This window comes from Thamnophis elegans, chromosome 9, assembly GCF_009769535.1.
Source record: "Thamnophis elegans isolate rThaEle1 chromosome 9, rThaEle1.pri, whole genome shotgun sequence".
In the NCBI taxonomy this organism is placed as follows: Eukaryota; Metazoa; Chordata; class Lepidosauria; order Squamata; family Colubridae; genus Thamnophis; species Thamnophis elegans.
This window is the reverse complement of record NC_045549.1, coordinates 14093694-14115475: the sequence shown is the minus strand read 5'-3', so window position 1 is coordinate 14115475 and position 21782 is coordinate 14093694. Positions and strand designations below refer to the sequence as shown.

The window sequence follows — 21782 nt, the reverse complement described above, 5'->3', positions numbered from 1 at the left end:
CCATAAGACATACTTTCCCTTGCATGTGGAAGGAGCACTAGTGTGAATGATTATAGTGGATTCTGACCTGGGTTCATTTGATCCGAGAATCTGGCATTAACGAATGTCAAGTGATCCAGTGTCAAGTGACACAAATTGACAAAACGTAGACCCGCATTGCACGTGATCAAAGTAGAAAAGAAAGCAGTTCAAGGCATGGGAAGGGCTGCAACGTTGAAATAAAATGAGAACCAGAGACATTGCCCTATAAAAGCATTTCTGCTTTCTGCTCAAATGCTGACTAAGACCTAGATTTGGAAGAACCAAGAGAAAAGGTTTAAATGAGAGGAGCTGCAACTGTGGAGACCTTTCAAGAAGTTCTTCCTCCAAGGATACATTGCTTTTTCTTTCATGAGAGCACCACCTGGGACTAACCTCCTGGACTAAGCTTCTCCTCTTCTACCTGAAGATGCAACACTGACCTTCAGACCATAGGGAGCCATCCTCTTTGGTAATTATATCTTCTGCTATGATTATGGCCTTTTGCGTAATGATAGCCTTGGGAAAGCATGCTAAATTCATTAAGCTATTTAATATCTTAATATGTTAAATGTGTAGTAACTGTGAGAGGGATCTTGGCATCCTAGTGGACAACTATTTAAATATGAGCCAGCCATGGGCAGCAGCTGCCAAAAAGCCAACCCAGTTCTAGGCTGCATCAACGAGGGATAGAATCAAGATCACGTGAAGTAATCTGGAGACTGTCTATATTACTATGTTTGGTTCAGTTAAAACTGAGGCACACATGGCAAGTACCCTATGGATCAGTTTTAACATCAGACAAGGAAACTTAAAAGAGTTTGTTGTTAGTTGCAAAGTCATGTCCGACCCATTGCGACTCCATGGACCACGTTCCTTCAGACCTTCCTGTCCTCTACCATCCTCTGGAGTCCATTTAAGCTCACACTGACTGCTTCGGTGACTCCATCCAGCTACCTCCTTCTCTGTCGTCCCCTTCTTCTTTTGTTCTCAATCTTTCCCAGCATGAGGCTCTTCTCCAGTGAGTCCTTCCTTCTCATTAGGTGGCCAAAGTATTTGAGTTTCCTCTTCAGGATCTGGCCTTCTAAAGAGCAGTCAGGTTGATCTCCTCTAGGACTGACTGGTTGGATCGCCTTGCTGTCCAAGGGACTCACAGGAGTCTTCTCCAGCACCATACTTCAAAGGCCAATTCTTTGGCACTCAGCCTTTCTTATGGTCCAGCTTTCACAGCCATATATTGCAACTGGAAAATCATAGCTTAAAAAGAGCTTAAGGTTTGTTAAATACAACTTAATCCGTATTCGCAACAAACTTCTGAATGGACTTGCATGAAGTTTAAATAAAGCAGAATTGCTCCTGATACCAAGTAAAAAAGGGAGACCAGAAGATCAAGAGATGTAAAAGAAAAAAACAAAGACATTCTGAATGAACTCTGATGGGATTGAAAATATTTTCAGAATAGTTACGGGTGTACAGAAAGTGCCTCTGTAGAAAATGAACTCTGTCCCTGTTATTGATGTAATAGTCATTCAAAGCATGTAAACACAACTGATAATTGCCGATTCATTTCCATTGTGCTTGCTCATGCTTTTGTAATAATTCTTAGTCATGCACAGAAGTTCTCTAAAAAGAAACTTGCAGGATAATTTAATATTGAAGCATGTTTGGGAATGTGAGTTTTGATTCTCTGAGAGTGCTTTTGATTCTCTCGAAGAGCTGACAGATGGACACCTGCACTTTGAAAATGGTAGAGATAGCATAGGTGACAAAAGGTAATATTGTCTGGTTCCTCCTAAAGTAATAGAATATTTTTTTAAAAATTCAACTAAATATAAACCTGAGATTTGATTACTATGTATGATATGTGGATTTGGTGCCTTTCATAGGATAGTTTTTCTCCAGAAGTATTTATGAAGGAAAAGTCATGAATGTTCTGGAGGAAAACTAAAAGCAGGAAATTATATCTGTTGAGGGATGAACCATTTTAACAAGTGTAAGTATTATTATTATATTTACATGTGATTTTAAGTTAGGTTTGCAGACTGGGAAATCCTGAAATTGACTCTGAAGTAAAGGGTTTGAAGTAGAAAATTATGTCTAGGTAGCTGTGGCTCAGTGGCTAAGATACTGAGCTTGTCGATCAGAAGGTCAGCAGTTCAGCGGTTTGAATCCCTAGCGCGGGGTAACGGGTGAGCTCCCGTTACTTGTCCCAGCTTCTGCCAACCTAGCAGCTTGAAAGCACGTTAAAATGCAAGTAGAAAAATATGGGCCACTTTGGTGGGAAGGTAACAGCCTTCCGTGTGCCTTCAGAGTTGAGGCATGTCGGCCACATGACCACAGAGACATCTTCAGATAGCGCTGGCTCTTGGTTTAGAAACGGAGATGAGCACCATCCCCTAGAGCCAGAAACGACTAGCACGCATGTGCGGGGGAACCTTTATCGTTTTAGATGTATTCTCTGTGGCATGAATATTCTTGAGCAGAGACAAAAGCAAGGACATCTGAAAGAAAGGGAGAAAACAGGCAATTTGCTTTATATTGAATGAAAAAGGAAAGAATGTAGGATTTAAGAAATTAATTTACATGTAACATGTGCCTATACACAATGTAAATAATTGTGGTCAATGTGATGGTATCATTTAATATGTTAGATGTGTGGAGAAGGGCAATGCAATTGTAACCAACAAAGTACCAAGAATAAGCATAATTTCACAGATCGGCATAAAGCAGTATGATATTTTTGGAAGATATATTAATTAATACCTGAGCCACTAGGTTTTTGTTTTTTTTATTTGATGGCTTACAAATTTGTAGTTATTGAGATATGAACTTTTAATAGTTATTTTATAGGGATTTTTAAAATAATTGTTTGTTTTGTTTGTTTGTAGTTTATTTTAAGCCGCCCTTTTCCCTGAGGGGACTCAGGCGGCTTACAATCAAAAGGAAGGGGAGTGTAGGACAATACAAAAAAAGAAATGTGCACAAGTAAATTAGACAATAAAACTCAACATTCACGTCAGCATTCCGGGAGGGGCGAAATAAGATTATCCCCAGGCCTGACGGGTTAGCCAGTTCTTGAGGGCTGTACGGAAGGCCTGGACGGTGGTGAGGGTACGAATCTCCACGGGGAGATTGGTTCCATAGTGTCGGAGCCGCAACAGAGAAGGCTCTCCTCCGAGTAGTCGCCAGTCTGCACTGACTGGCGGATGGAATACGGAGGAGGCCAACTCTATGGCGATCGTATGGGACGCAGGGAGTAATTGGCAGAAGGGCGGTCTCTCAAATAGCCAGATCCACTACCATGGAGCGCTTTATAGGTGGTGAGTAAGACCTTGAAGTGCACCCGGGGACCAACAGGTAGCCAGTGCAGCTCACTGAGGATCGTGTTATGTGGGCGAACCTGGTGCGCCCACGATCACTTCGCGGCGGCCGCATTCTGGACTAGCTGATAAGTCTTCGGATGCTCTTCAAGGCAGCCCCTTGTAGAGCACATTACAGTATTCCAGCCTAGAGATCACAAGGGCTCGAGTGACTGTTGTGAGGGCCTCCCGATTCAGGTAGGGCCGCAACTGGCGCACCAGGCGAACCTGGGCAAATGCCCCCTGGTCACAGCTGAGAGATGGTGGTCAAAGTTAGCTGTGAATCCAGGAGGACTCCCAAGTTGCGGGCCCTTTCTGAGGGTTTAAATTTTGTCCCCCCAGCCTGAGTGATGGTATGGTGGTCAAATTTTTGGGAGGGAACACAACAGCCACGCGGTCTTGTCTGGGTTGAGTATCAGCTTGTTCGCTCATCATCCAGTCTTTAACGGCTTCCAGTCCCCGGTTCATCACGTCCACCGCTTCATTGAGTTGGCACGGGGCGGACAGATACAACTGTGTATCGTCCGCATATGGTGATATTTTATCCCGTGCCTTCGGATGATCTCGCCCAGCGGTTTCTGTAAATGTTAAATAGTAGGGGGGATAGGACCGACCCCTGCGGCACCCCATATGTTAGGGGCCTCAGGGACGATCTCTGCCCCCCCACTAACACCGACTGCGACCTGTCCGAGAGATAGGAGGAGAACCACTGCAAGACAGTGCCGCCCACCCCTATCTCCCGCAGTCGTCGCAGAAGGATACCATGGTCGATGGTATCGAAAGCCGCTGAGAGTCCAGGAGAACTAGGATGGAAGCATGGCCTCCATCCCTAGCTCTCCAGAGATCATCAGTCAATGCGACCAAAGCGTTTCTGTGCTGTAACCGGTCTGAAGCCAGACTGGAAGGGGTCAAGATAGTTAGCTTCCTCCAAGGTACGCTGAAGCTGGAGAGCCACCACCTTCTCAACAACCTTCCCTACAAAGGGAAGGTTGGAGACTGGACGATAGTTATTAAGAATAGCTGGATCCAGAGACGGCTTCTTCAGGAGGGGTCTCACCACCGCTGTCTTAAGCGCGGTGGGAAAGTACCCCTCCCGAAGAGAAGCGGTAACAACCGCCTGGATCCAGCCTCGTGTCACCTCACTGCTCACTGCTGTTGGCAACCAGCCAGGAGGGACACGGGTCCAGTATGCAGGTGAGGCACTCACAGCTCGCATAGCCTTGTCCACATCCCCAGAGGCAACTTCCTGAAACTCAACCCAGAGATGGTTTGCCAAGTTTTCTCCTTGTGTCTCGGCTGGATCTACTGGGGTGGAGTCCAGGTCCGCTCGAAACCGGGCAACTTTGTCCACCAAGAACTGGACATATTCCTCAGCCTTACCCTGTAAGGAGTCCCCCGTCTCCCTCCTATTTAGGAGGGAGCGGTTATCCTAAACAGGGCGGCTGGGCGGGACTCGGCGGACGCTACCAAGGAGGCAATGTATGTTCTTTTTGTTGTTCTTAGGGTCCGAATATACTCCTTGGTGCATGCTGTCAAAAGTGCCCGTTTCGACTCGGACCTATCGGACCTCCACGAGTGCTCTAGGCGTCTCCTCCGGCGCTTTACCTCCCGAGTTCCTCATAAACCAAGGAGGCCTCCGGGGGCCGCTGACCCGGGGGCCGTAGCGGCGCAATCCGGTCGAGAGACTCCGAAGCTGCCGAGTGCCAGGCAGCGACGAGAGTCTCCGCCGAACTGTGGGCGAGGGTATCAGGAATAACCCCAGCTCCGTCTGGAACCTAACAGGATCCATCAGTCGCTTGGGGCGGAACCAGCTGGTCATTCCTCCTCCCTACGGTGGAGGTTTGGCCTCCGGAAGTCTAGCCTCAGTAGGTAGTGGTCTGACCACGACAGGGTATGATCTCATTACCCCTCAGACCAAGATCGTAACTCCACTGCTCCGAGAGGAATACGAGGTCAAGCGTGTGACCCACTGAGTGAGTTGGGCCTCGAATTACTTGAGTCAAGCCCATGGCTGTCATGGAAGCCATGACTCCTGCGCTCCATCAGAGTGCTCACCGAGCGAAGGCAAGTTAAAGTCCCCCAGAACTATAAGTCTAGGGAACTCAACCGCTAGCTCGGCTACTGACTCGAGGAGCGAGGGGAGGGCTGCTGCAACGTAGTTGGGAGGCAGGTACGTAAGCACAAACCCACTTGACCCTTGAGGTCCAGCTTCACTAGCAGGGACTCACACCCGACAAGCTCCGGAGCAGGGATCCTACGAGGTACTAAAGACTCTCGGACTACAATAGCCACACCGCCACCCCTTCCCTGGCTCTCGGCTGGTAGCACCTGAAATCCGGCTGGGCACATCTCGACGAGGGGACTCCTCCCTCAGGGCCCAGCCATGTTTCAGTAATACATGCCAGGTCTGCGCCCTCATCAGTTATCAAGTCCCGGATGAGGGGGCCTTATGAACAACAGACCTGGCATTTAGCGACAGCAGCCTGAGACCAGGGTCCTGAACACCCGCGCCATCTGACCTTGGAGTGGGACTCCTAGGGCCGGAAGGAGGGATCTCTATGACACAGCGAGCCCTCCTTCCCCGATGATGGCCTGCCCTAAAGTCCCCGCCGTATCTGCCTCTCCCTGTCATGACCGCAATGCTCCGACCCTCACCCGTGGTTGTGGTCCCCCCAACCACCCCGATGACCCCCGTATACCCCGGCAGGTCCTCCGAATCAGTCATACCCAAACTCTCACTCAAACAATCCTCACGAAATAATAAAACACAAAGTTACAACAGTAATAGTAAAATGAGATCATTCATATCATCCCCAGCCCCTGCACTCAACATACCGTATTAAAGTAAATTTAAATTTAAAAGTTTAAAAATTGCACGGGCTCATAGACCAATGTTCAGTTTAAGGTAGTCCAGAGTGTCTTCTGCCCTCTCCTAAGGGAGGGCCTACCTTGAGGGGGGGCTCTTCTGAAAAGTTCAGTGTAGTCCAGGGGGGGAGGGGCTGGGGGTAAAGTGAGTTCGGGAGTCAGCTGCAATGGTACGAACCGGGGAGTTAACCATAGTAGCAAAAGTCTGGTAAGTGTGTTCATTTCAACAGCTTCTTTTGATGACATTCCAGGATCAAAGGAGTCCAAAGAGTCCAAAGAGGGAGGGAGCCTATCTCTGGTAGAAGGGGAGGGGGGGGGCGCTCCATTCAATAATCGGGCCCGACGTTCTTGGGGCCCAGCGCATCAAAAACAAGTCCAAGGTGGTCAATTTCATTAGCCAACAATGCTGGCGTCTATGGAGGCTGGCAGCTCGGAAATTAAAGTTTGCCGATCCGCTGCCAGCTGTGAATCATAGGACTCTCCACCTTCCCTCAACTCTGTCCCAGGGGCCAATTTCCCCCTCACCAACTCTCTCTTAGTTCTCCTTTAATCTCCACGGTCTCCACCAGTTCCTTCTGTTCAAGCCACGATGTTAGGCGGCATTAGATGGTAACCACGGCCGGCAATGTCGGTGGCCAGCAACAGGCAGCGTCCCTCTGCGTCCCTGACGCTTCCCAAACTCCCCTCTCTCACCAGCTCTCTCGTTGTTTGTTGTTTAAGTTAGTTCCAATCTCCACCGTCTGCTACGCTCGTTCGTTCGAGCCGCGATGTTAGGCGGCTCAGATGGAAAGAGACACAACGCTTCCACAACCAGCGAGCCAACAGACACGGGGGCCGCGGCACCAACAATAGTCGGGGGAAGATCAAAGTTTCCCAGGCAGCTTGGCCATGAAGTCCCAAAACAGCTGAGCTGAGCCGCGGCGTTTTTCAAGCCGGCAACGGCAGGCTAGCGGCACAGCGGAGGTCGTAGTCGCGGCGGTCAGGCAGCAAACACGAAGGGGGAGGTCGGGCTTCTCAAAACTATGGAACAGTGAACTGCCCTGAATTGTGTTTAAGATGGGCGGCCATAAAATTTACGAAATAATGAAAACACCGGGAGCCAAAATAAATTAAGATGGTGCTGTCAGAAAGCCATAGAATGAAGTCCATGAGAACATGTGTGAATGTATTTGAGGGATTGGGAAGAAGGATTGGATATCGATGCATGGCTTAAAATAAAATGATGAGAATCAGGTTTGGAAATAGGATTTGGCTTTGAACGTTTCTTTTCCTACTACTCTTGTTAGTGTCTGAAAAGTACAATGGGGCAGCTCCCTAGGGAAGACTATACTATAAAATCTGGGGAAAGTGGAAAGAAAGAGAAGAAAAGGGTAACCAAAAACAAGGGGAATGGATATGACTACAGCAGTGATGGATGCACTGTTGAAGACCTGAAGAGTACCGTAGTTAGGTTGGGAATAGATCATGAAGTCTCAGTGTGATTTCTAAGAGTTGAACATAAATTGATGGCACACAATCAATCGGTCAATGGGTCCTCCTTGCAACCATTCTCTGTCTTTGACTTTGTACCTCATTAGAATAGAATAGAATAGAATAACAGTGTTGGAAGGGACCTTGGAGGTCTTCTAGTCCAACCCACTGCTCAGGCAAGAAACCCTATACCATTCAGACAAATGGTCGTCCAATCTCTTCTTTAAATCTTCCCATGTTCACAATTTCTGGAGGCAAGTTGTTCCACCGATTAATTATTCCGTCTGCCAGGAAATTTCTCCTTAGTTCTAGATTGCTTCACTCTTGATTAGTTTCCTTCCGTTTTGTCTTGTCTTATTCTGCTTGATACTGATGGTTAATAAAGAGCTGGAAATGGGGAAATGAAGAAAGTCAAGTCAATAATGTTACAAGCCTTTCCTGATTACTGGGTGAAAGTTCTACCCATTCATGCCTGAGCTGGCAGAAAAATACCCTGCCGTGACACATAACCCCCATCCTTCCTTTATTGCTCATGTTTTTCAACACTGCAATCCTCCGTGTCTTTCCAGGTCAATGATGACAAAGTCCAACAGGTTTTATAAGCTTAGAGGCTGCCCTATCAGAAGAAGAGAGAACTGTTACTTAACAGTGATATAATTAAAGAAAACCTAAGTCCATCTTGCTCAGATCTAGAGATGAGATTAAGGCATACCCTGGTTTTTAAAAATGATGCTAACACTTAGTGACTGTTTGAAGTTACAACCAACCCAAAAAAGAGGAGTTACAATCTGGAACTGAAATTCCGATGGTTCTCCCGTTCCCCACAGTCATGTGACCGCACTTTGGACACTTGGCAGATGTTTGCAAGGTCCTTGTGCTGTATTGTGAGGGATGAGAAGGCCTCTATTCTTCGGTTTAGATGGGATTACAGAAGACTATGTCTAGGGCAACCAGACGTCATTTTGGATTGGATCATCTGATGGGATTAGGCAAGGAGATGAACTGGGTTTTGAGTCTGCTCATGTCCAAAAGACGAGATGCAGCCTTCATTGTGTTTGTTAGATTTATTTTCCCCAACACACAGGAATGGGTGTGCTGCAGTGGTGGGTTTCAAAAATTTTTAGACCTCTTCTGTAGGTGTGGCCTGCTTTGTGGGAGTGGCTTGCCAACCATGTGACTGGGTGGGGGTGGCTTGCTGGCCATGTGACTGGGTGGGCGTGGCCAACTTGTAAAATGCAGTGAAAATCACTTAACAACGCTCTTGCTTAGCAACCAAAATGTTGGCTCAGAAACTCTGGCATTTGAAGCACCCAAGTCTTAAAGCTGTCAAGTTACAAGACCCTTGCACCCCTAACCCTTTAGGAAAAAAAACCCCAGGGGTATTCAAACTTGACAGCTTTAAGACTTGTGGACTTCAACTCTCAGAATTCTTCCTCTCGCTCTTCATTTTGATGATGTGCGAACGGGTGGGGGGAGGGAGCTGGAACCGGTTCTAAATGGCACGGTAGATTTGTGGAACCTCTTCTATAGAAGAGGTTAGAACTGGCAGGAACCCACCCCTGGTGTGTTGTCTTGTCTGCAAGTCGACCATGCTCATATGAAACTAACGGCCCTTAACCCTTTTAGAGAAGATTGAAGATTGTCATAGAAGCGTGATGGCGAACCTACGGCACGAGTGTCACAGGTGGCGCACGGAGCCATATTTGCTGTTACACGAGCCATCAGCTCCAGCGCGCATGCGCTCACCGCCTAGCTGATTTTCAGCCTTCTGGCGGGCTGGGGGAGGCCATTTTCTCTCTCCCCGGGCTTCAGGAAAGCCTCCGGAGACTGGGGAGGGGTCATGCACCCACATGTATGTGTGTGTGTGTGTGTGTGTGTGATGCATGCATGTGCAGGTGAGCAAAGAGAATTAAATTGGTGTGAGCATTGGTGTGATATCGCACGCGCGCTCACAATTGTGGCACGCCATAAGAAAAAGCTTTGCCATCACTGTCATAGAAGATTGTCTCAGCCCTAATCTCTGGGCAGCCAAGGGTCTTCATTCTGCCCCCCTCATTTTCCTGCAGAATTACAAATCCCCTCTACCTGTTTTAGGAAAGAAAAGAAAAATGTGTTTGCGTGTGTGTGTTTTTGTGTCAGAACTGGTGTTCTTCTAATGGTATTATTGGCAGGTTGTTTATCTCCTTTGGCAATCATACATTTTGATCCCTTTCCCAGGTATGTCATGTAGACAAGTTCCAGTAGCTGTGGGACAGGATGAGACAGAGTCTTCCATGCACAGCAAAATATTGACATTTTGGCAGTGACAAACACTGTTTAAAAGTGGGATTTCCTATAAAGCAAGAATTGGAGGAAGTTAGCACTAATTTGCTCTGATAAGCACTTGGCAATGTTGTTATATGATGGGCGTGGGGGAGCGAACGCATTCAATTGAGGCTCTGTGTTGCCTTATTGTATGAAAGAATCACAGGGGAGTCCTTACATAATTCTGGACAATTAGCTGTCCAATTTTTTTTTCTTGAAAAACTCCGGTGAGGGAGCAGCCATTAACAATAACCTTATTATTAATGTCAAGAAGGTAATGTATCAGTCACTTACATATTTTTTCTTCTTTTGCTGTCAATCCACAGAAAAAGAAGCTTGCAGATGTTTTTACAGCACGTTAAAATAGGTTTGTTTGCCTTCAATTTGTTTTGCAACAGGGGTTTCAAACTGGATTTCTTCGAGGGCCAGATCAACATTGTAGTTCTCCTCTGTGGGCCTGCGTGGGGGAGGGAGGGGGCGATGCAATGGATGCTTCCTGCAGCACTTTACCTGTGAAGCACCCCCATGGCCCATTTTCGGCCTCCCCGGCCTCTAGCAGTACTCTGCTAGCCAAAAACGGGCTGCACGGAGGCCCGTTTTGGCCGGCAGAGGTACCGCAGGCTGGTCCTTTGATATTTCCAGGCTGGCCCTGCAGGCTGGATTTAAGCACCCAGACTGCTAGCCTTGAGTTGACATCCCGGCTTTATAAGCTCCTAGTCCCCTCCAAAGTAGACATTACTTTGCGTCAGAGGCAGAGAGGGGGCCAGGGCTGTCCAACATTTATCAGCTACCTTCGGAGTCAGAGATAAGTGGGGCAGAAGAACAGCTGGAGCCTGTTCCGGATGCACACATGCGCAGAGCTGTCAGGAGAATGAAAAAATTAAGGAACAGGGGTCAACTCGGGAGTAAAGGCACAAGTGGCCATTGAATGGCCCCTCCCATAGGGAATAAATAGTAGCAAAAGGTGTGTGTGTGTGTTTGCATGAGACAATTAGTTCGCTTATTATTGTGAAGAGTTGCTTATCTGACTTCGTGTCTCACAGAGACTTCTTGCCAAGTATTTCATTGTAGAGCGTTGTGACTAGAAGTTCGGAGCCTGGCAACTATCCAAGGACTGATAAGGTCTGTTGTTGCAATTACACCTTGAAAGATTGTTTGCCGGGACTTTTCTGCATATGAATGCTAGGAATTCACATTAACCAAATAAAAAGGTTTTTTTTGCGGGACAAGGTGTCTGTTTTGTGATTCTGTTAAGCTGAGGTCAGAACAATGGGCAGCTTACGTACATAGCAGACATATGGAAGAAGGACATATGGAAGAAGGACATGGAAGAAATCCAATCTGCTGATTGCATTTCTAGCATTTTAGAGGAAAGGAAGTACTTTATTTATTTATTTTATTTATTTATTAGACTTATATACCGCTTCATAAGGCTTTCAGCCCTCTCTAAGCAGTTTACAAATTTTTTTAGCAAATTGAGTCAGCAACTTGCCCCCACAGTCCAGGTCCTCATTTCACCCACCTCGGAAGGATGGAAGGCTGAGTCGACCTTGAGCCGGTGAGATTTGAACCGCTGAACTGCAGATCACAGTCAGCTAAAGTGGCCTGCAGTACTGCACCCTAACCACTGCGCCACCTCGGCTCTTATTTTAGCAATAGCAACACATCAGTAATAAACATTTTATACCAATGCTTTCTAAGTATAATGTTCCATGTGAACTGAATATTCTTTTTCCATTGGAATTCCCCCTGTACAATTTCTAGCACAGTATTTAAATTTAATCTTACAGTCTTAGACTTGTATGAATCCTTGATGAATTCTATGGAGGAAGGAAAAGGAAGGGAAGGGCTACATTATCTGTAGTGAATCCAAAAACGAAAACTGCTTTCAACTGCTTCCATGCATTAATATCTTAGGTTTTTTTTCCCCCCTTCTCAATAATGCTTCAAATAAGTATCGAACATATGGCTAACTGGGCAGAATTTCAAATAATTTTCTTATCTAAATCACATCTTAGGAAACCTCTGTTAATACAACCTAAAAACCTTCAGGCATTCTTGATGTAAAAGTTCCAATACTTCCATGCAGCTTATACAAGGTTTTTATTGCCTATCTGTTTTTTACGGCTATATGAGCGGTTGTCACGCATTAATGCCTAGAATGTAATTATTTATTTATGGGAGTGAGTGTCTTTACTCACGGTACAAACAGCTGAACTCAATTTGGCACTTGTTGCAAAATAGCACTTGTTACAAAAGAGCAATTTGGCACTTGTTGCAAAAGAGCAGAATAGCAATTATAACTATATGAACGATAGTCACGGAATATAGTTATTTATGAGAATGAGTATCTTTATTCACCATACAAAGAGCTCAGAGGTGGAATTTGGCCGGTTCGGACCGGTTCGCCTGAACTGGTGGTGGAAATTGCTCACCCACCCCAGCTTTATGCCATACCATTGAGGCATTTTTTTTTAGTCAAAGCACATGTGCGAAAGGCTGTGTGCCTGCACAGATGGGGTCCGTGCACTCACATTTGCGAACTGGTAGGGAAAGCAAGTGAATACTACCTCTGAACGAGCTGAATCCTACTCTAAAATGTTGAGGTATTGAGTCGATCCTGCTCCTTTGGAGGAGGGGGGAGGGTGCCACCTAACCAAAAATATGTTAAATTGTGCCCACGACAAAACGTATTTTCTCCTTAAGGGAAAACTTCTACCATGTTTCCCCCCAAATAAGGCAGGGTCTTATTTTCTTTTGACCCCCCCAAATATGGCGTGGGCCTTATTATCGGGTGGGGGCTTATTGTTCTGGGGTTGCTGGGCGGCGCCGGCGGCCTGGCCCTACAAGGAGAGGTGGCCCAGGTTGTGGTAAGTCTGGGAGGTGCGCGAGCAGGGGACAGAACAGGCGCTCGCGCAACCCCCATCTCCAGCCGGGCAGAGCGCCACTCACTGACCCAGCGGTATCCCGAAGAAACCAAGCCGTGCGAGCGCCTGTTCCCCCTGGCTCCTGTGACTTGGTGCCTTTGGGATACCACTAGGTTGGTGAGTGGCGCTCTGTGTGGCTGGAGGAGGAGGGGGGGTTGTCTAAGGGGGCTTGTTTTGGGGGGAAGGCTTATATTTTTGCCCACCCCCAAAAAATCTGGCATGGCTTTATTTTCAGGACATGTCATATTTTTGGGAAAACACGGTACTTTAGCATTGGAACAATGTAGAGCCATTTTAAGCTGCTTTGATATGGGCTGGGATCATCATGAAGATGATGTTTCAGATACGGTAGAAAATGAAGGATACTAGGACATCTTTGCACCATCATTAAGTGAGCAACAAAAAGCCCTAATACTGACTCTGTTTTGTGTGTGCCTCTATGTGTGTGTATGTGCATAGTCTATGTATGCGCATGCGTGCATGTGTGCAGAATTTGGCCTTTCTCCTAATGCAGAAATGATTGGATTTGAGAGATTAGATAAATGCTGGAGCTACATTGACCCAATTATACAGTCAATTATTGAATTTACTATTATGTATCTCAAGGCTCATGTCATACACTGTGGGATTGCTACTTCCCTATAACAGAATAGAAGCCAAGTGTTAAAATGGTACTATAGGAAGTTAGCACCCACCCCTCTCCTAGAAAAAATGAAATATCCTGGTAAATATTGAAAAGGCAGAATATTATATTTCCCTGGATCAGAAATGGAGAAACACGTTTTTAGGCAGGAAACAAACTCACTCTTAATATCCCCCACTTTCCTTAATGGGCCATTAAAATGTCCGAGACAGTCTATTCTACATAACAAAGAGTTTCCCCTTCAGCTCCAGGGCGATGGGATTAAGGCATGATAGTATTAACCCTTTGCCCAACTCACCACATGGCATCCAGGAACTCAACCAAACCTGGACTCAAAAGACAGCCTAGAGAGCTGCCCTGCATGGCCCCATAGGAGTCTGACAACCAATCAGTTTGCATTTCTTACACAGGAACAGGAAACAGAGAGGTGGAGCCGAACGGAGTATAAAAAAATCCAGCTTTTCTCTTTTTTCCTCTCTCTTTTCTTCTTCACCCAACATCTTGAAGCATGTGATCACCTTTTCTGTTCAGGAGCTCAAGCCATATGGCCCTGTTCACCATTAAACTGTCTTTCCAAGCAGCCTCCAAGTTTCCAGTGTCTTTTCCCCCACTTGGAGCTGAACCCAGAAGGACATTTCTTCCAACAGTACCAAACTCCACTAGTTTTGGTAGATCATATAAGTCTACAAAAGGCTCTCCAGCCTTTCAGGTAGAAAACTTCCCTAGTCTTGTTTCAGTTCGTTATCTACCAGAACATACTCATAGCAATGCAACTTTTAAAGCATGGCACACGTAGCGAACCAAAAACAATTGAAGAATTGGTGATGGTGATAAGATATCTGTATGCTCCAGACAGCTGGTAGATACCATGTCTCCTTTCCAGGCCCTGCTTGCCCTAAGTACAGAACAAGAGAGATCCCAAGATTATTAAACATGAATAGATCAAGATGATTATAATTTCCTCTTCCCATATAATGGTCTAGGTTACATATCATGTCCGTCTTCATTGTCACCACTTCTCACAATTTAGATAGGGAAATGATGATAATTAATTTTCTGGCTTTTTCCTCCCAATGGAAAGTTACAGATTCTAACCCAATTGAAGGATTAAAACAACTCAAGGAGAAGAATAATTGCTATTCTATATTTGATCTACACTGTTGGCTTATTTTGCATCAAGCTATGGGTTGATTTATCAAAATTTGGTGCATTCTGAATGCAGCTGGTTCTTTAGCATGTGCTTCTTACTCAAGAACCTTTAAGTGGAAATAATGGATATTAAAACTGGGTTTTAATTTATTTATGAATGCCAAATTATTTATGAATGCCAAATGTTGCCCTAATGCTGAGTTACAGCCCTCCCTGAAATTTAGAATACGGCTTGGGCCATGCTAAGCATTGCTTCTCAGGGATGGATTCAAATATGCAACAGACATTCCCGAATAATCCTTTGTCTCCTTTGGAAAATTGATAAGAAAGATTCCATGTGTTTGGAAAAAAAGGAGGACTTGTCTTCTTTAGTTAATTTAATTCCCGCTATTTAAACTGGTTAGTTTCTAACAGCTTGATTGTAGCTGTACGTGTAAGTATGTATGTAATTATATCAATTATACCTGAGGGTCAAAATGCACCTTAGGTCCAGATTTATTTATATTGAGCTTTTTGTAACCTAGTTGTAGCAGTTAAGAGTTGAAGACCCATACATTGGGAGGGGAATATGTTGGGGAAACAGTCCTAGTACTGCTCTTCAGCATCCTACATAATTTGTTTATTTAATTTGCACCCTGCCTTTAATAATTTTACAAATAACTCAAGGTGGTGAACATATCCAACACACCTTCTTCCCCCTATTTTTCCCACCACAATAACCCTGTGATGTGAGTTGGGTGGAGAGAGAGGGACTGGCCCAGTGGTGAGATTCAAATTTTTTTACTACCATTTCTGTGGGCATGGCTTGGTGGGGATGGCATGGCTTGGTGGGCATGGCAGGGGAAGGCTACTGTAAAATCTCCATTCCCTCCCCACTCCAGGAGAAGGATACTGCAAAATCCCCATTCCCTCCCAATCAGCTGGAACTTGGGAGGCAGAGAATAGATGGGAGGGGGGCCAGTCAGAAGTGGTATTTACCGGTTCTCTGAATTACTCAAAATTTCTGCTAACGGTTCTCCAGAACTGGTCAGAACCAGCTGAATACCACCTCTGGACTGACCTAAGGTCAACCAGCGGGACTAGAACTCACAGTCTCCTGGTTTCTAGCCTGGTGCCTGAACTACGAGAAACCTGTCTCATTTACTTCCCTAGGTTCTCAGCTCAATGTATCCTAATCGCAGTAGACGTTTCTCAATGTACCTATTGGCATTGGGTCACAATGTCCCTGGTTATTCTGTATTTGTCTCTTTTCTATAATTTATTGCGTAGGGCAGTGGTGGGTTCATACTGGCGTTCCTACCGGTTCGTGCTGACCGTGCACATGTGCCAGACGCATGCTGCGCACATGTGCACACTTGAAAGAAACTTGCTTGGAAAGCAGCTGAGGAGCGGCAATTCAATAGGTATAAGCCAGGGGCAGGCGGGCGAGCCCACTTTCAAAGCAACAGAGAACCAGTCTGCTCTCTGCTTGACGGCAGAGTTATTGATTCGGGAGAACCAGTGCGAACCGGTAGAAACCCACCACTGGCATAAGGATTCCTACCTGTGCAATAGGAATGGAGGAATTGCCATTCTTGAAACAGCAGGTTATAAATGGAGGATGTTCTCCTGTTTTCCAAACAAACTCTTCGTGTTGGTTGGCTGGTTGGTTGATTGGTTGGTTTCCCAGAAATCCCCAGCCTGCATTGGCAGCCCAGGATGTGTGTGCCCTTCTTTGTTCAGCTTCTTTTCTGCTTAAAGCATAGGGATATGGGTGAGGCCTGGATCTATTGCATGTTTACTCCCGTTACAGTAGAATTTCAGAGCTGGAGGCAGTGGGGAAAAATACATTTGCCTAAGCATTCTCCTTAATTTTTCTCACATGGGTGTAAACTTGCGGGCAGCCTGGATGACTCTGGAGCTTTTCTCTGAGCTTGTTTAGAGTGGGGGATCTGGGTGCATGTTCAAATGTCCATGGACCTCCTGTGGCGCCTTCTGCCTTGTGCTTGGAGCATTATCAGCCGGTGAAACAGAGTCGGGCGAAAGTGTTCTTCGGTGCTAGTCCCTCCCTAAGGCAGACCTTTCACCCCTCCCTTAATTGCAGCTGGAAGGGGGAGGAGGGATGAGCCGTGATCGCTTTACCAAGCGGTGCAAAAAGAATGGCTTGGATTGAAAGAGAGGAGAAACTCACTGCTTTCTCTTTGTTGTAAGGAGCGGTCTCTTGGAGGTGCCCCGGTCCCGCCCCATACGGTGCCTTTTTGAGAGCTGTAGAAAGGCCTGCGAGTCGCAATCCATACTTTAGTTCCAGATGTGCTGTGAACACTTCATTTCATTTTCCTGCTGCTTCTGTTGCCTCTTACATTCATTGAAGGTAAGTTCAAAATGGGCCTCTGGGGATTTCCCTCCCCGCTTTCCCTTTCCTTTGTGATAGTTTAGTTTTCTTTTGTTTGTTTATTTGTTTGGGTTCTAACTTCTCAGTCGTTTCCATGAATGAAAGAAAGAAAGAAAAGAAAGAAATGGTCCTTGTTAGCAGCAGCATTTGTGGGTTTCCTTACAGTTGTTCACCGCTGATAATAAACCAGTTTCTAGCTCGCGTGATTGAAACTCACCCATTTTTTCTTTTTACAAATGCCAACTATTCTAAGTAGGGTAGGAATGTTCCATGATAGATTCATACAGCAAAGTACCCAGATGTACTCAAGTTTTGAAATGGCCAGACTCGAAAGACATAACTGTATCATATAACTGAAAATGACAGTAATGTATATAAAAAAGAGAAATTGGACTAAAACTAAGCAAGAGGTAGAACAGTTAGGAGTCACCGGAAACCAGGCAGCCAATAAATTTAATAAATGATAATGAATCTAACCAACACTTAATCTTACAGAATAGCAATCCTGATTGTTTTTTTAATGCACTATTAAAAAAAATCAAGCTGTGTTTTTCTTTTTAAAGGACTAATTCTGATGCCTTTAAAATCTGGAAGATATACACCTTCCTTCGGACCTGATTAAAACTTAACTGTCCTCCCATTTTTTTTAAAGCTAACTAGAATAAAAAACATGGGACTATCTTCCCACAATATTTTGAAAGCCTAACAGTCTTCCCATTTATAATTTTTTAAAAACTAAATAGAATTAAAAAAAAAAACATGGGACTATCTTCCCACAATATTTTGAAAGCCTAACAGTCTTCCCATTTATAATTTTTTAAAAACTAAATAGAATAAAAAAAAAACATGGGACTATCTTCCCAGAATATTTTGGAAAGCTCCCTACTGTTACTGCTACTAGGGTAGTAGTAAGCAAGGCATATTATGGAATGTGAATCCAATATTAAAGTGTAACGTTTTAACTAGTTATCACAATGGTCAATTTAACAGTGTTTCCCCCCACCTCCCTTTTCCTTCCCTGTGTCAATAATTTGGATCTTTTTAGGCTGATTTATTAACAAAACCGTCTGTGTTCACTGGCCTTGAGAGAAGATTTTTACAGACATATTGGGTAAAAACTATACCTAACATCACCTGCATTAGCTTTATACTGAGTATTAAAGAACATCAGCACCATAGCTCTCCCCATCTGGAAAGGTATAGAAATCACTTGTAATCCCTCCATTTAAAATAAATTCAGGGTATTTTTAAAAATCTGCCCTGACCCCACCGTATTTTTAAGGGAGAAATGAAATGTCTCCAAAATCTCACAGTGCCTTTGCATTTTTTTGACATACCCTGGGCTGTTCAGACTTACAATTTAGGCTTCTATACCACCAGACATTTCCCGAAAGGCGGGTTTTATTCATGTCTGGCATCATTGTGTTGAAAGAAATGTCCTTCTGGATTTGGCTCCAAGTGGGGAAAAAAACACTGGAGACATGGAGGCTGTTTGGAAAGATGGTTTATTGATGATGGACAGGACCAGATGGTTTGAGTCCTGAACAGAAAAGGTGATCACATGCTTCAATATTGGTGGAGAAAAGAGAAGGGTCGACTGAGATGCTGAAAGTCCCTGGTTTTATCCCCCTCTGGCCTTTAATCTTGAGCTTGTATTCTTATTGGTTGTCAAACTCCCATGGGGCCATGCAGGGGCAACTCTCGTGTGGAATCCAGGTTTGGTTGAGTTCTCAGATGCCATGTGGCGAGTTGGGTAAAGGGCCAATATTATCATGCCTTAATCCCATCCCCCCTGGATCTGAAGGGGAGAACTCTTTATTATGTAAAGTGGACTAGCTTGGCCTTCTTAATGGCCCATTGACAAAGTGGGGATGGGCAGGAAGCTACAGGGAGCTATTCTGTCTTTTAAAACATGTTTCTTCCTTTTCACATCCAGAGAAATATTCTGCCTTTTCAATATTTCCTAGGATGTTTCATTTTTCTGGGAGAATTTTCCTACAATTGAAAAGACACAAAAAGTGTCTCAATAGCACTTTAAAGACTCAGGCAGGCTTGACAGCAGAAGCTTTCACAGAGCTAAGTCTGGGATTGTCCTCCTTGTGGGTTATGTCAGACAGAAACCAGTTATTTGCTTAAAGCCAAAGGTCGTTACAGATTAGGTAACAACTTCCATGCAAGCCACCCAGGTGAATCCCAGAAAGTAAGTATATAATTCTCTCTAATGTGCCATGCAGCTCGCTGTGTGTGCGTGTGTGTGTGTGTTGTGTTGTGTTGTGTTTCTGGCTTTTCCCATGTGTGCATCTGGGGCTTCGAGATTGACTTCTTATGTTATGAAATCAAAGGCTTTTGTTGGCGGCTTCCTGTCTGTATAATTCTATGCTCGGAAGGGCTAATGGGGGCTTGTTGAGCACAAAGGCAAAACCTTTCCATACAGAAAAAGAGCCGTTTTAGAATACAGTTGTATGAATCGATTTGGAAATACTGTTGCTGCACAACGGATCTGTACCAGTTGCTGGGAGCGCTGTCGTAATTGGCTTTTCTTTTAATTTCGCATGCTGGCGTTCCTCTTTCATTAGTTCTGTTTTTACTTTTCTGTCCTACGTTTTAAGAATAAAGAATCATTTGGTTTTAGAGTGCTAAAAGGGAAACAGAAGCATGTTTATCCATGCGCAATTCTATATATATATATATTTTGCCCTTTGATTTTTGTCACCTCTCTTTTCTTTCCTCCTTTTATCCTACCTCTTCCTAACCATCTAAATGTTTCCTTTTGGTACGGGGCAGGATTGTCACATGTTAATTTAATTATTTAATTTTTCCAACAAGGTGTTTCTCAGATGAATCTTTTGTCCTGGGAATTCTGGATGTTCTCAGCATATCCTGAAGGAACCAAGCCAGGGAAAACTCTACTTTGCAATAAGACAGTTTAGAAATCAGTACAAAGACTGTCTGTCTGTCTGTCTGTCTGTCTTTCTTTCTTTCTTTCTTTCTTTCTTTCTTTCTTTCTTTCTTTCTTCCTTCCTTCCTTCCTTCCTATCTATCTATCTATCTTTCTTTCTTTCTTTCTTTCTCTTTCTTTCTTTCTCTTTCTATCTTTCTTTCTCCTACATGTGTATATGTCAATTTTTTAAACAACAAAAATTCTTTATCCTCCCTTTCCTTTTTTCTTTTTTCGCAATTGTTCACCCCCACTCTCATTAGCTGTGTGTTATTAAATAAGTAAATAAGTAAAAGTTAAAGAGCCACCCAGAGTTGGTTATAAGATAGGTAGCTATAGAAACATTTTAAATAAATAAATAAAAACAAAGAGAGACTTTAGAAATGAAAATTCTGGGGAAAATGGAATGATCTTCACTCCTTAAGTATTGTTCTTGATATCTTATCAGCTCAGATATAAGTACAAATGACTTTCCTTACAATTATGCTACTAGCACTTGATAGAACCATGTTTTTAGACTTTGTTTTTCCTTGAATAGGTTTCGCTTCTCATCCAAGAAACTTTTTCAAGTTCTGACTGAAGAAACTTCTGGGATGAGAAGTGAAATGTCTTCAAAGAAAAACCAGAAAGTCCAGTTGCTTCTTGAAAAGGCACCTTTAGGACAACCATGACCTGGATGACTGAGAATCTCCATAGACATTCAGTATAATATTAGCGTATCATGTATGAAAATATCCCTACTTTCTTGCCAATACAAGAAAGAGGCAGAGAAAGAGACTTCCCTGAATATCTCAAAATTTTCATCCCAAGCTTTCAGGTCAATATCATCCTTTGCTCTTTCACATCTCTCTTTATTTTGCTTCCTGTCTTCTGCTCACTTAGCCTAAGATGTATCTTTTTTTTAATCTTTCATTCTTGCCTTTTCCTATCCTCCTGCGTTATTTAATGTCTGCAGGATATCCTAGCTACCAAAGACCCCATCTCTGTCTGCGTCTAAATTTATACAGCAAGTTAGGACTTCCGTTTTTGTTTTTGCTGGTAACGTGAGAAAAATAAATGTCAAGAGGACTTTAAGCCATTGGTATTGTAGGAAGTTAAAACCCACTCCTCTCCAAGAAAAATTAAAATTAAATATCCTAGGAAATATTGAAAAGGCAGAATATTATATTTTCCTGGATGTGAAAAGGGAGAAACACGTTTTAAACACAAAGTAAATTCCTGCAGCTTCCTGCCCACCCCCCTTTTGTCAATGGGCCATTAAGAAGCCCAAGGCAATCTATTTACATAACAAAGACCCCTCCCCTTCAGATCCAGGTCATGGAATCAAGGCATGCTAGTATTAGCCCTTTACCCAACTCACCACATGGCATCTGAGAACTGAACCAAACCTGGACTCAGCCTAGATAGTTGCCCCTGCATGGCCCAATGGGAGTCTGACACCCATTCAGAATACATTTTCTTGCACAGGAACAAGAAGCAAAGAGGTGGGGCCGAAAAGAGAATTAAAAACCCAGCAAGCCCCTCCTCTTGCTTTCTCTCTTCTTCTTCTTCACCTGGAAGCATGTGATCACCTTTTTCTCCAGGACCTCAAGCCCTGTGGGCCTGTCCACCATTACACCATCTTTCTAAGCAGCCTCCATGTTTCCAGTGTCTTCTTCCCCACTTAGAACTGAACCCAGAAGGACATTTCTTCCAACAGTATGTCAGCCAGGAAGTCAAAAGTCTCAATCAAAAGTCT

At 44.4% G+C, this 21782-nt stretch overlaps 1 protein-coding gene across 2 annotated transcripts in view; it reads left to right on the top strand.

Annotated features, from left to right (window-relative positions):
• The first annotated feature begins 352 nt into the window (after positions 1–352).
• The window catches only part of LOC116513184 (broad substrate specificity ATP-binding cassette transporter ABCG2-like), a 51947-nt gene continuing 30517 nt past the window's right edge, over positions 353–21782 (top strand). Inside the window, exons 1-2 of one of the 2 annotated variants that reach the window (XM_032224106.1) lie at positions 353–490; positions 16926–17085. The gene's annotated coding sequence lies outside the window, so the exon portion shown is untranslated. Of the gene's footprint in view, positions 491–16925; positions 17086–19267; positions 19307–21782 lie in introns of those variants that run through there. The other variant, XM_032224107.1, reaches the window with a different exon arrangement.